The following is a 16,334-nucleotide window of genomic DNA, read 5'->3' on the forward strand; positions in this document are numbered from 1 at the left end:
ATGTCATAAGTGATTCTTGTAATGAGAAGTGTAAGAAGAAACTTATAAATCTGACTTTGTCTGATTAATGCATTGGTATGCTTGAAAAATATATCGGAATTTTTGAACGTGTACAAGCAATGAATAATATTTATTATATATCACTGGTGAGTTGATAGAATTATAAATTGTAGGTTGTTATTTATACTTCTTAAAATTACAAAATTGAATGTATAAAAATTAATTGGAGTTGAAAAACAAAAAAGATCTTGATTTATTATTCACTTTTCAGTTTCATATCTATGATTACATATAGGAATCCAATTAAGACTACATAGATACATGCTCTGCACAATTTGAATGGAAATTAGATTATAATGTAATTCGTAAACCCATGATAACTTTCTCTTACAATAAACTAACTTCGTTTTAATGAATCAAATTTAAAGAAACACATTAAAATATGTAGCGAGATATATTCATAAATAAACTTACCTTTTGTTATTATAATTCGTAAGAAGACTAGTAAATAATTATTAATATTTTACTTTTATTTTTATTAATAATTAATTTATCAATATTATAAAATATATGTAATTATTTGGAATTTGTGTGTAATTAAATAAGTTGGCTTAATATTTAGATATAATAAGCAGAAAATCTTTTTAATATCAGTTTGGTATCGAATATTTAGTATTTTCACTACTTTACAAATTACGTATCAAAATTTTGATTTATGAAATAAATTCAACAATGATCATATTATTATTATTCACTAATATTTTGGTCAAAAACTTGATAAATACACATTTAACAAATAAAAGTTAGCGGGAAAATTTAGTATAAGGTATCATTATTCAGTAACTATGTACGCAATAAATAATACCATAGGACATTTTATATAGGAAAAAGTTATGAGTTTATGTCACATGGAAAGCAACTGCATTTTAAACGATTCATTAGTATCTACTTGCAAAGTGCGACTATTTACTATTTCGTAATGATTTCCTTAACGTAATCAATTGAGATTTCACTATAATTAAGTACGTTATACACGAAACATTGACAATTTATGTAATATTCTTGTTTGAGTTTAGTAATGGAATAATATATTTCCTGTGATTCGAGCATTTACATTTTCTCTGTATAATTATGTAATATCAATCGATGGACCTTTGGTACTTACAAATGAGGGTTTTCTTGTTTTTCTTTGCAATACGTTGCCGCCAAATGTTTAGCTGCTGTAACGACTATCAATTGCCAAATACTACCTGAAACATGAAGCTTTCCTTTTTTTATCGTATTATATTTTTAATAGCAGACTACATATTAAGGTTTCTTAATGAGTTTATCGTTTCTGTGTATAATGAAACACTGAATTATTTTGTAATAACTTGTCATTACAGAGATTAGGTAATATAATATAAATGGATACAAATATGGCTGTGTTAAAACAGTTACCGATATGGCTCTGTTACAACAGTTACCTGAAATTGTTTTTAATATTTACAATTTCATCCGAATAGACTATGCAAAAATTTGCTTCGTGTAAATATGTTCAATCAGAATAATAAATGTGCAGAGCAATTTCTATTTAACATCCTAATTTTGATATGTTGTTAACGTTTACGGAATCCTGTTCGAATTTTGTTTATACTAACTTTCATTGAGCACGTATTATACATATTCCATTGAGGAGGGTGGAGCAATAACGAGTCTCTCATACATACCAGACAGCACTTTCTATTTGGAACGTTGAACGCGTTACAATTTCACTTGTTTCGCGGTGTTCCTCCCTGACTCCGCCAGTAGTTTCAACGCGCAACGTTCGATGACGCCTCGACGAGTAAGAAATAAAAAAGAAATACAAAAAAAATTCTCTACGCAGGAAATATGTAGATGGTTCCGGGTTCACGGCTGTGAGACAACGCTGATCACGCGATTCACGCGCTCGGATAATAACCCTGAAGGGCTCGAGGAAGTTGTGAAGAGGGTCGTTAACGAACCTACGCTTCTGATTACTGAACGTATTGTTTAAATTGCAGATAAGAAAAACAGCGAGGAAAAATCAAACGATAATAGGTATTTTCGTTGGGATTCATGTTGTTTGATTAATACTACATTTATGAAACTCAATTCAATGGATTTTAAATTTTATGTTTAAATCTACGAGAGCTATAAATATTATTTTTTAGTCATTTATATTGACTTAATAGGTAAAAATGAAAACTCGTTTTTTTTAATGAAAAATATTATAGAGTACTCATTGAAAATACAATAGCGAGTTAGTATTACTGTGAAAATGTATTATGACTTTTTTATAACTGAGCTAATCTGGATGAAGGAGATGTGTTGTAATGAATTTTGATAATAAGTTACATATTTATTAAATCGTAATAATGTCACATCATATTAGGTGAAAATAAGTCTAAACTTCATTCTTAAATTCAGTAATATTTATTGAAAGAATTTAATTAATTTTTTGTCTTAACCAACATGTTATCACTTATATAGTATTTACAACAAATAAGGACGATTTGAACTTTGTTTATCTAGCGTATTTAGTAAATAATCTCGTTAACAAACGTATAAGAATATTATTATAAAAAAATATATATTTGTTTCTATCATCTAAAGCTATTTGCATGAGATATTAATTATTGAGATTGAAAGCCTTTCTAGTTTTCTAATTAAATCAGTTTTCAAGAGTGACCTGAATGAGAAGAAACTTGTAGTGAAAATTACGTTTTGCCTAATGTTTCCTTTATTGATTTACTTTGTATCTCTTATCGATCATTTTTTGTCCGCATTATTGTATAACAAATTTACCAAAGATTTCTGACATATTTATATGATCGAAGAGCAGAAGTAATTAATTTTCAAGATAATAATTTTTACATGTCTTCCGTTTTTCTAATTGCGATAAGAAATTTATAAATCTCAATAACTCCTTCGTTTTAATCTAAAGTTAATGAGAAGGTACCTATTGTTACTATTTATTTTAATTGAGAGCAATAGGATTGATAGTAAGTATTAGATATACCTATTTTAAGTGTATCTATTCATAAACTACTGTTTTAACGAATAAAACTAAATAAATGTTATTTAACTGTACACATTGATGTGATACAATTTGTCTTTAATGCGAGACACTGCACGCCACTCCTCTTCGTTGTTCATCTTAACTATATTGATTGCCTTCCCGGTATTTATGGGTTACGAAAAAATTGTTCCACAGTTAAATAAAGTTACAAACTACTCTACACTATGACTATTATAAGTTATAACTATATAATTATAGGATGTGCTCCATGAAAGGAATGAAATGATAAAAGAAAACTAATTAGAATACAGTACATTTTATTTCATATTTTAAATACCAAAGAGATTTACGTGATCTCATTTACAAAGCTCATCTTATATATCAATAAATTGCATAGGAATACTTTAAAATATTCAAAATATAAGAGAATGAAACTAACAACGTCAAACGAGGAACGTATGTAATTGTACAGTGAATTATAGTCGCACAACTATAAGAAAGAATCCATCATTTTTAGTCTTAGCAGAAAATTTTATTATTTCAAATAAATTTTTAAATATTAATCTATAAAGTGGAAAATGAACCAGTAGACAAAAACTATTATTTATATTATATTTTGGATTAATATTTAACAATTTATACAAAATAATAAAGTTTTTTGTTAATACTAAAAGTAATGAATTTCTTTCCGACCATCCTAATATTTGTAAATTACAGTATTTCGTTTTAAATTGATATCAAATACTGTGTATTAAAGAAGCTTATCGGTTGCAACATAATTTCCTACTTCTGGCACTTTAATTACCTCCAGGAATGTAAATTTCTGTACGGAATCATCTCTGCAACATAGTACATGTGGCTTTTCCCGCTATTCAGTTAGGATTAATTGTGAATGTAGAAACGAAAGGTCGCGGATTCCCACGTTGCGAAAATTACCCTTGGATAACGGCCATATGTGAAATGTTAGTGATCTCGGTCGTGGGTGGTATTTGAGGCATTCCGTTATCCGTTGCACCCACCTTCGTCCTATAATATGGATCACAGTTACGGAAAACGCTTTTACTCATATGAAATCTCTTGTAACACATTTAATCGGTTTACTGAATACAACGCGACAAATGTTCTATGTTACACTTAGTTTCAAGAAAATTGTTCTAAATATTTTTCAATAAACAAGTTCAAAATTCCTTTTTTTAAGGTACAAATCTTTTTTACAAAGAAAACGTATTTTTTCCATTCTGTTGAGTGAAAATAATAATTCTCAAAGGAATTCTTTTTATGTAACTCGATGAATCACTATATTTCATTCACGTTTATTTCATTCATTGGAAATGATGTCTTTACTTGTAAAATATCATCAAAATAATACAGAATCAAATATGTACTTAGATAAACACGGAAGATATTTATGCAAAAGCTTTTATGTAACATCATAAAAAATATATGTTTAATTAGCATTCGAAACTAGATTGAAAATATAGTCTGCAGAACTATGAATGGGTTTATAGTAATTCAATTATTTTCTTTGGAAATAAAATAATTATCAAGTGTAAAATTATTTTTTTAAAAATTCTGGATATCTGAACAGTCTATAATCATTGTTCTTTGAAGAAACTAGTTTATGCCAGATCTTATAAGAAAGTTGAAAGATTTAGAAATTCAGTTATCAAATTTAATTTTCACTTATTGTAAAAACACTTTTGCAATCTTGTTTTCAGAATATTACACCATGAAGTAGATTATTCATATAGCATATTAATTCGTTGAGAAGCAATGAAAATTTATAGTTAAATTATTTTACTGAAACTTTCCTGCATTTACTTGTATATTTATATTTATAATTTATTTCTATTATTATTAATCTGTTTGATGAATAATGGTAAACTTAACTTGACAAAGATTTCGAATTTTCTTATTTTGTGGATTGTAATACGAAAAAAATGGATACGGTACTAGAAGTAGAGAGTATTTTCGCTTCGTTTACACGTATTCCCTCGTTTCTGTCTTCAACAAGAGAAAGTGCTATGCAACACATTTTCATGATAATTAAATTCGCGTGGGGCTAAGATCTTTGCGATAATATATACGAGCACATACGAAGCTTTGTACTTGAAAGTACATTGAATTTCATTCATGCTTATTCATTGAAGCTTCACAACCTATTCCACGCGTTCTTTGTTCTTACGGTACTCAACGCGGAAGACTCGATGTATTAAAATCTTTATATATTCAAAAAGTCATTCATGTAACAGTTCAACACTTTCCATTTTAGAATAAATATAAAAATCATTTTTTCCACATCAGAAGCGTTATTTTATTCATACCCGATGAAGTTTAAATCTTCTCGTAACATCTATGTGTTCTTAATAGAAACATAACGAGCTAATATAACGCAGCAAATAAATAAGTAAACTAATTACAATGGTTTAATTAATTTATTTGCATCTTTTCTGAAAATTTTTCAAAATTTTAAAATATTTTGCGTCTTAAATATAAAATAACGAAATAAATATTTTTGGAAAAAAACAATCAAAAAGCTTTTTCACTAAACCAAACAGTTTATTTCATAATTACAGTTTTACAGTTTTACAGTTTTACAGTTTTACAGTTTTACAATTTTACAGTTTTGACGATAGAAGAGCAATTATTTATTATTATTTCCATTTATATACATTTGCGCGCAGGTTTTAGACAAAAAGGTTAGCATTGCGATAAAATTATTCGACACGAGAGGTTGACGACCAACGTCGAATGTCGGTTACTCAGGAATATTGTTCATAACGTACGCGCTGTAAAAGAAGAGTGAACGTGCTACATGAGGAAGGAATTATGCGCTAGTCGAGATCAGTGAAAACACTAATTATTATGGAGAAATCATTAATTATGTCGCTCATACTCCGTGGTTGTATTTGTATTCCCCGTTCTTTTTTTTCATCGCGGTACTTCCTTTTCTTCTTCTCACACGCTTATCGCGAAGAGTATCTGTCCTCTTCTCGCGTGCAACTCGATTTTTCTCTGTTTCGAAGCCTTCTCTTTCACCGTTGCATTCTTTCGCGGCGTTAATTATGCGAAGGACTCCCACGACTCAATAATGCTGCTCAAGATCATGGGCTACGGTCGTGTCAGCCGACGGCGCTTTTTATGCCTTCATTCCCAACATTTTCCTCTCAGTTTTTGTCGCACAGTTTTTCCGCAGGTGTTCGTGGACCACGTACGTTAAGCATAAAATCGACAGGTGCTCCCGCGTGTCCGGCTTCGCTCGTTAATTCGTTCGTGTCACTTATGTAGACCGTACCGTTTTAAGGGACAGCTGCTATTCTTTACGCAGATGGTGTTTATATTTGAAAGAATGTTGCCGACGGCATTACATAAGAAAAGCTCCCGTTCAATGAGGAAGTTTGATGAAATTCAGAATGCAAAGCGTACTTCTAGCCTGGAACAGTCGGTTAGTCTGATGTTTTCACTTCCTTAACTAGATTGCTATGTAGATGGACATGATTTACTATCGCTGAAAATAAGAATCCAGATTTATCTACATTTATGGCAGCTCGTTTTTCCTATATGCATCACAAATACAGATCATTGCAGTTTTAGACGTACAAGTATAAAGGGCATGTAATATATTTTTTAAAATAATCTTAAACAGAGGGGGAGATTATTTTTTTATTCAGCACTGTATCAGCGAACAGAGAAGTAGATTATAATAATATAATAATATAATAATATAATAATATAATAATATAATAATATAATAATATAATAATATAACAATGTAATGATGTAATAATATAATAGTATAATAGTATAATAATATAATAATATAATAATATAATAATATAATAATATAACAATGTAATGATGTAATAATATAATAGTATAATAGTATAATAATATAATAATATAATAACATAATATAGATTATATTATAATCTATATACTTATTTAATTGATAATGTATGTTTGTGTAAAAAGTAATCTGCCCCATTCCTGCCTAAGATCGTATTAAAATAGTAAATACAGTATGTAATTCTATCATAGGTAGTCTTAAAAATTACCAACATTCGTAGTTAATATTCAAAATATATAACATTTTTCCCAAACCAATTTTAAATTTATTACGTAAATTTTTCCGATCATAAAGGTCTTTAGGAAGATTTTATCCTATAATACCTCAGAAATATTATTATCTAAAAGACCTTTACATGATAGCTTCCAAAAGCATTAGAAATACATTACTAAACCTCCTTTTTTAAATATTATTAATAATAAGTATTAAAATATTAAATCCAAATGATTAATATCTAATCAATTGTAGTTACTCAGCAATACGTCATTGATGAAACGAAGGAAGTTCTTGCGTGCTCTCTTGCAAAAGATTCAAAAGTTTCTGTAACTTACTTATTTACGTTCATTAGGAAAAACCGGTATGTATATGGTTCTTCAAACGAAACGGTGAGCGAGAAGTAATTATCACATGCATCGGTTTTAACTTACCGTTAGGCACCTCCTGATTTGCGGAACAATACTGTTGTAAACCTCGACCTCTATCAGACACGCTTAACATCGGCGTAACTGAGTTCTCAGAATAAGTCCTTTAATTAGGTCAAGTTGTCTTGCATTCGATTTAATCTGGAGAATCACTGCTTTCTAACTTCTGGAAAAATATATCAATCATTATGTGAAAGTTTCCTCCTTCAATCGCCAATCTCGTGACACGAATAATGTGGAAAAATCGGGTAAATTAGTTCACTGCAGAGCTTTACACAGTTTTGTATGAACATTAGATAAGTTTCAAGGAAGTCGTTAAAGAGATAAGTCGTAAACAGTTTACAAGCAATGATAGGTAAACGGCACACCCAATTCCGTTTAAAAACGGAAAAGAACGCGAATTCTGATTTAACACGAATTATTTATCTCTTTTTACACGATTTGATTTCATTTAATTATTGATTTCTTAGGTCTGGAACTAATCTTTATTTTTCTATAGGTACACTATATTTTTTAATACGAAAAGAGAATTGAGTGTACTTTTTTATGCGATTGTATATATTAGGGTAAATGAAAACCTGATTTTTCAAAAATATATTTATTGAAGATTACTGCCTTTGAATCTTTGTAAAGTTTGCGTTTTTTCATGAAAACGTGGTTCATTTTTTTTACAAATATTTATATATATACAATACAACTTATATGTACAGAATTTGAAGATTTTCACATAGTTCTAAAAAGGTCATTATTGGTTCGGAGGGTAATACCAGTTTGAACGTTTCTAAGTTCTCCAAATAAAACATACCTTTTTACTAAAGTAAAAAAATTTACATTGAATAAATTAGATTAAAAATTAGTGAATACTAAAGAATCTTTTGATATTAAAGACGAATTTTAGTATACTATCTTAAAAGAAATAAAATGTATAAGTACGTTACATAACAGAAAAATACGTCATGTATTGGTTTGCATCTAATGGAAGATTTATTAAACACTTTTAATTAAAAAAAACTTTTTGTAACATTACAAATATCAATAAAGCAGAGATATTTTTTACAACTAAAAATATTCTCTTTTGTTAAAATATTTGAAAAACAAGAAAAATTTAGCAATTTCTGTGGGCAAAGTTATATATGACTTCACTTAACTTTAATGTAGGTATACGTAATATTTTCCTATCCTTAAATATTCAGTATTAGAAGAGATTAATGATGCGCATACTGTCTTCAATGTGAATAAAAAATACATCGAAAGCAGATTTAATATTTGGGACTTCACACAGTGTCGAATTAAAATTCAATATTGCACGCCCACGGTGTTTCACCACAGTTACCTGACCATTGCCACATTTGGAGATTCTGTAAGTGGAATGGACATCAGTGATTCAACTCCCCAAATTTCTATTTAGGTTGCAGAAAGGCTGGACTTGTATGTGTTACCTGCAATTATTATTTTTAAATTTATAATTACCATTTGTATACCTATAATTATTATTTTAGTTAAAAAGACAATTATTTTTGTTCTGGTTCTGATTTGTGCATTTTCATACTGATTACACAGAAGGTGAAGATTAAGTTTATCAGAGGTATAAGAATGTTTATTTTATTCTGGTAATTTTATTCTAATATATTTCATGATATTTTGAAATATTTGTTTGTTACATGAAATAGATAAAAATGTTATTTTTTCAAATTGTGTTTCGTAAAAAATATTGATATATTGAAATAGAATTTGAAGACTATGAAATTTTTATTAACATTATGTATGCATGTAATATTCTAAATCGTATGGATGACCAACATCAGTTCAATGATTGCAATTAGTAGGTACATCTATTTTTAATATTTTTTAATTATATCTATATATATAATAATAAAAAAATATATATATATATTTTTTTTTTTTATATGTTTCAAGTTTATAACATATTTAATATTATGGTTGACGTTCCTGGTCATTTTTTTGTGAAGTATACGTGAGATTTTGAATGCTGTAAATGAAGTAGAAGTAGAAACAGAAATGGTAATATGAATGAATGAATTATCATTTCATACTTACGTGAATATAGGTTCCTTACGTGTATAGTTCGACGAAGAAAGTAAACGGCATTAGACCGAAAGTGAGCGAGATGTAGTAATAACCAGTAACCAATGACCTCTTTGTTTCTAGCGACCAATAACCTAACAAGATGCATTAGAAATTGTAGATTCCTCATTATTGTGATTTCGAACACTGTCTTGTTTAGTCAAAGTGGAAACTTTGGTGCAAGAAATAGTTAAATATAACTATATACTTGACTATTATATATACCTGCATATAGTATAATTTATTATTACATAATTAGTAGAAATCATACAAAAAGGTATTAATATAATATTTTTTAACATCTTAAAAATTATCTTTAAAACTTCCCTAGTTCTCAGATTTCTTAGTGAAATAAATAATTTTATTATTTTTCACAAATATAAATTAATTTACATTAAAAGAAGCTTGTAAATAAAAATTTACAAGATATTATCTTCTAACCACAATTTAAACTTATAAAATGGTCAGTTTTAGTGTCAATACCTCCCGATTAAAACTTAGACACTATTTCTTTTTGTAAACTCCTCTGATAATAGAAGTATATCTTCATAATTTCAGGATGGAAGGAAAACGTTCACTGTTTCGCAAAAGCATTTCGTAAACGAAATGTTTGTTAAAAATATCGCGGACATTTGCAGTTATTACATAAGTGTGATGTTAACGTAACAGAAGTGTTAGCGTATTAGGTGTTAAGGACTGCCGATAGCTTTGTCACGAATTTACTCGATGGTCTTGGAAAAATGTTCCTCCGGTGTGTTTCATCCACGGGGTGAATATTAGCTTGAAAATAAAAAGTTACTATTAAGGATGCGAAGGGAGAATTTTCTCGTTCTCCTTGACAGGCTTCCTCCTCTTCTTCCAATGACTCAAGTCCACTGACCGAGACTCGGATGCCATGCTATAAAGCCAAAGAAAAAGTCACGATCGTAAACTCGGCTTGCTTCCGCACTTTGCGATAGTTTCGTAGCTGGCAATCGGCGAAGATGTATATTTCGAGGAACGTTACTCGAGCACTGGAAAATTCGAGATTTTTGGAATTCGCAGGGTAAAAGATTACAAACAGGAAACGGTTTATCTATAATTTCTGCACTGATACTTAATGGGGCATAATCGTTTGAAGATTACTTCAAAATATCGCTTCTGTTTTACATAATTTCACAAATTAACATTCGAAATGCGCCGTAGAACTGGTACTATGTGGAAATTCGAAGAATCGAGGAAATTATAATGTTGCCAATAAAACGATCTAGGTAGCTCTGTGGGTTGGGCAAAACTTGAAGAGTGTTCCTTTTAAAACTACTTATCTCTTTGTAGTGGGCGTGGAAAACAGTTATATACCTACTCCTTTAATGAAAGGATACCATAAATAAAAAAACTTTGAACTTGCACAGCTATGTTCTAGATACATAATATCTTTTCGTATCAATGTAAAATAATAGAAATATTTTCATTTAATAATGATTGAATTGGAACACCTTTGAATTAGGTTAAGATACTATTAAAGCGGAAAATAAGACCTAAAATAACGTATACCACACTTTTTCACAGTTTATTATTACTAATCATCTTTGATAATATCTACTTTCAAAGAAAATGACAAAAATATAATTTTTAAACATTAAATCCAAATTACCAAATCGATGCCTATACCAAAAACCCTAGTAATAATTTAAATTCCCATATTAGGTAAAGTAAAGATCCAAGAGAACTAAAAATAATCTTAAAATATTCACAAATCTTCATTATTTACTTGTAATTAGCATCTTATGAATACATAAAATCGACATTATTCTGCCATCCATTCCTCAAAATGATCAATGGCAGAAATTGTGTGTCTGAAAGATAAAGTGTGTCTAAAATGGTAACGTGTAAATTATGCAGGAGATTTGCGTGATCGAGTACGATAATGAAGACAGTGAAACGTATTGGATAATGGAGATCATGATTTAACACGTCGACTGCCACAAGAATCTCAAGCGTTTTGCATAATAATATTCTTCCACAATAAAGATAAATGGTATTAGAAGTAATTATAATTAATAATCAATGTTATTAACACATTGTTAACCGGAAATTTTACGCAGAAGCTATTCCATGTCACCTGTTATTATTCCGTGATTAAATATGAAAGTGACACAATCAAAATAAACTTCAATATATTCTATTTATACATAATAAATTGCAATGAAGCTTTGGACATATCTTTCATATAACTTTGAATATTTTGCGTCTACAATAGCCTACATTGCCCTGAGTTTCAAAAATTGAAATGGCTAATGCAAGTGCAAATACGACTTAACTTATGACCGGTCAACAATGTTTGAGCATGAAAACACGAGTTTACTCGTGATCGGTCAACAATGTGTTAATAATCATTAATAATTTGGTATCACAATACTCGTATCACACTATTATCTAGCTACTTATGTTACTAAATATTTTCATTCGACATCAGTTTTCTTATTGTAATCGTTCTGAAGCAATTTGGAAGGTCCGATCACCGGTGATCACCGTGACAGTCAACGTGTTAAAGAATGGTCACGATGAAAAATCGGAGACTGCGGTGTGTCTCTCTTTCGCCCGAGGAGTAGCGAACAAAGAGGGGCGACAAGAACATGTAATGACCCACACTCGATTATTGCAAAGAAGACGGAGATAGGCGTGTTCATCGGTGAGGTGTACGCGGGATAAGGACGAGCGGATAGAAAATATGGCCATGATATTTACTAACGCGGCCTCCACGTGAAAGTGCTCGCTCTTCGCTTTGTGGCATGCTCGAAGAACGCGTACGGTTTTATATAACGGGTGACATGACCGAACCTTCCGATGAAAAATAAGATCACACGGGGTTCGGTTGGATCGTCGCACTTCCAACATCATTCGCTTTATCAATCATTGTCGGAGGATCATTATTATTAATGTATTCCGAGCCGAGGCATTGGTGACAAAAACCCTGACGATTGTCACAGAAGACGGAGAACGGTTAATGGAATTTGACCTAAATAATTACGGATGAAAAGGCGAACCTTACTTCTTTCTCGCACACTGGAACCTCGTGTTATTGAATCTTGACAAATATATTTTTACTTGGTGATTTTATTTTGTCGGTAATTTATTTTGTAGATCATTGTGAAAACGTTTAAATATCAAAATATGATGCTTTGTAGAAAATGAATTTTGGTGAATACAATATAGAATGCATGTGTGAATAAATATTTATACACTTATTTAAGGATCTGTAGGAGAAACAGTGCAATATACAGTATAATTTGTAATACTTAATCTGTTAGTATTAGCAAGAATGATTTGTTCTGATAATTGTAAAATTTTATTAACGATGAATATATGTCCTCACGGGATCGAAAAATTAAAAAATTTGATAGATATGAAGAAACTAATAATGTTTTTAATTAAAAAATATTCATTACTTTTTGTGCTTTTATTCTTGATTACATTGAACGAATTGAAGTATCGTTCATCTATAAGAATTACCTTCAAGAATCCAACATAATTGAATGACTCAATAAATGAAGCGTAACCTATTTTTATTTCACGAAAATGATGAACTTTATTATTTTTTTATATCTATAAAAATTAAAATTTAATGTTATGCGTTGACTTTTGTGTAGCCCATACAATTTCCAAAAGTTAACGTAAAATGGTTAGGTTATTTATGTTAACTAACATGTCTAACGTAAACTACTAATGAAACATTTGTGTGTAAAAAATAGGAATTTTTTTAAAGAAATAACCCATTTGATTCATGGGAAAACTAATTGTAATAGAAAATTTCAAACTAAAAATATTTAAATTGTAACAAAAAATTAAATGAAGTTCTTTTGAAACCATAACTTTTAAAATTTATTACAAAGATGTTCAAATAAGATTTCTTATGAAAAGTATGTTTTAAAAAAGTAAGTATTAATCTTTAATTATCGTCAAATGTAATATGACTATCAGTTACATTATAACGTATGGATATTCAAGGTTTAAGAATATTTTTCTACGAGTATACTCATTACACAGGTTAATGAGATTACTTTCTATAAACGAAAGAAATAGATTAACTTAGTGAAAATAGAATAGTTCCTTCACTCAAGCGAAATTTGACCAAGAAACTTCAAAAAAGGTAAGCAAGAATATCAATTTTTATTTAAAACGTGTGCAAAGTCCATTTGAATATGGCAACGCTTGACTTAACTTCGCGTAAGTGCACCGACTAGTAAGAAATCTATTTCTGCAAGTTCATTGAACCAATAATAAATGTCACAGTGCCATTAAAACATTCTATAAAGTAATTAACAGAAAATTAAAAAATAAAAGAAACTTAAACAATTTTTATCAATCACGTACAAAGTTATAAAAGACGTTCTCCAATGTTTAAGAAACGATTCCACAAGATATTTTGCTGTATTTACAAAGGTCAAAATATCCAATACTACCCATAAATCGTAAACAAAGAAATTTAACCAATCGATTTCGGAATTTCCTACAATCTACTCAAAAACGTGCAATAAATAACATGAAAGATAGTAAAACGACAATTCCCTGATACTTGTTTACACAGAACAGAGACTAAAACATTAAACAGAATGTCTCTCACATACATACAAAAATACTGGGTATATAACAATCTCGAAGATCGGTACATCCAATCTCGAGGCCTTGTTTAGCACCTTTCGAAATACTTCATTTCGTCCACGGTCCATTTAAGTGAGCCAATTCCCGGTCGCAGTTCGCGAAAAAGAAACGACCGAATACCGGAACATCTATCCCCGATCGATCGTCCGCTTCCTGTTCCATCGGCTGGTTGGTCCCATTGTTCCATGAGAGGTGCCATTTCGCGGACGGGCCCATCCGCAAGTAGAAACAGCTGTAAAGGGCAGTTCGCCTAAAGAATTTCGATGAAAATATTCCGCCTGGCACCGAAGGTATCCTTTAAGGTCTCTTCTGGTGCTCCTCGCAAACAAGGACATAAGAGAAGGGGATACACGAAGTTGTATAGGCACCTTTCTCGCGGCGCTCGCTGTGGAATGGCAAAAAGAGAGGAGGCACTCTGACGTCACATCGCCTGGTCGGTAGTGCCGCTAGCCTCTCACTTGGCCGGCGACGTTCGGCACGCACGGTTCGGTTCCTCTTTGCTACATTCGAACAGCTCAGCCGATATCTGGTCGATTTCGAGCGGACCGATCCGATTTCGACCCGATCGGGCCTCAGCCTACTCCCACCTCTTGGGGCCCGACAGCCCGGAGGGAGCTGACCTGTGAAAATCGCCCCCTGAGCCGCGGAAGTGAGACATGTAACCGATCTTGGCTTGGAGGATTAGTGCCGCCAGTGAAATTGTTCGGTGTCCGGGTGGTTTTCCGGTTCGCCAGTGCGGATTGCGGATCGTTGTATCTTCTTTTTGTTCTTATCGTTGTGCCATGACACTCTGGATACGATTGTGAATGGATCGGATGGCAGCCGCGGTAAGTCCTTTCTGCGACACTGCGTTTCCGCTTTTGTCCCCGCGGTCGCTACACCCTGGAGCCGATCTCTGTTGCGGATGCCTCGATGTCTTTTTCCTTTCTTTTTGAGCATTTACGGAACCCATTATTATGGAGAGCAGGCTGGATTCTTGATATTAATTCAGAAAACGAGAACGGGAAGAGGTTGCCTTCAGTTCTTTTTCTTTGATCGAAAAAAGATACGAAAGAAAGTGGATCGCTGGAGGTCCGGTGCGCTGAACGGGGGCAACTTCTGTCTACTTGAAGCTCCGTCGGTTTTACACTTTTGTGGAATTCGTGATGTAGAATCTGTTGGGTTCGATGATTCGTGATGGTTACATGAAATGAGTTTGTTTAATAAGTTTCGGTAGATTGTTAGTTGTAGTTATGTTTATTTAGTAATGTCCTTTTCTATACGAATAATTACGTTTTCATGTTTTAGATTCTTTAGTGTTTGTACGTTTTAGAGGAGAATATTCACGAGAAATAGAAAGAGAGGCGCGTACACGTGCGATTGAAAAATAGTCAGAGATTGCGATTCCATAAAATATTCTTACAATAAGATACTTTTATTTTATTTTCACCGGTTGGGAAATTCCACTGAAGCTTTTTAAAATTCGTTCAGTTTCAGTGTTCATTTACATGCGTTTCTTAATTGACTTACGTGGACGGCTCCGTGGACCGTTGACCTTTAAATGCCCGTACGCTGGAGAACTGTCTAAAAAGCTCTTTCGTCACTTCGACATGAATAATTGATGGTAAATATCGATGACGATCTAGGTGGAACTAAATGACCAAATTAATTTTCCAGTAAATTATGTTATCGTTGAACACGACCAAGCTGTAATGACAGTACTTCATTTTTCTTAGTTATTCTTTATTGCAGATATTAACACTAAAACTATCAATTACTAAAAAGATAATAGATGTTTCTCTGCGAAATTATTAATGAAATTGATTTAACAATACTCGAGCTGAATTGCAAAGTAATTCAATTCTCAATAGATGCATTCTTGGAGTTTCTATAGAGGAATATAAAAAAGTCAGTTTAACTACTCAGAAGTTTTAGTGCTAATATACATTTACGTGTTCGACATGCCTACATTCTATTGGAACACCCTATAACTAGTCCGTTTTTTAAAATACTTTTATTTTTACAAATTATGGTAGACGGAACCCTTTTACCGAAAATATATTCTCCTTCATTATCTATAGATAATGAATTAATTAAAAAAATATAAATTAAGTATAGT

At 31.1% G+C, this 16,334-nt stretch overlaps 1 protein-coding gene across 3 annotated transcripts in view; it reads left to right on the forward strand.

The window, feature by feature from the left end:
* Positions 1-14,669: 14,669 nt before the first annotated feature.
* The window catches only part of RhoGEF64C (Rho guanine nucleotide exchange factor at 64C), an 80,652-nt gene continuing 78,987 nt past the window's right edge, over positions 14,670-16,334 (forward strand). For all 3 annotated transcript variants that reach the window (XR_004235854.2, XM_031986162.2, XM_031986163.2), the window contains exon 1: positions 14,670-15,063. The gene's annotated coding sequence lies outside the window, so the exon portion shown is untranslated. The remainder of the gene's footprint in view (positions 15,064-16,334) is intronic.

This window comes from Nomia melanderi, chromosome 2 (genome assembly GCF_051020985.1).
Source record: "Nomia melanderi isolate GNS246 chromosome 2, iyNomMela1, whole genome shotgun sequence".
In the NCBI taxonomy this organism is placed as follows: Eukaryota; Metazoa; Arthropoda; class Insecta; order Hymenoptera; family Halictidae; genus Nomia; species Nomia melanderi.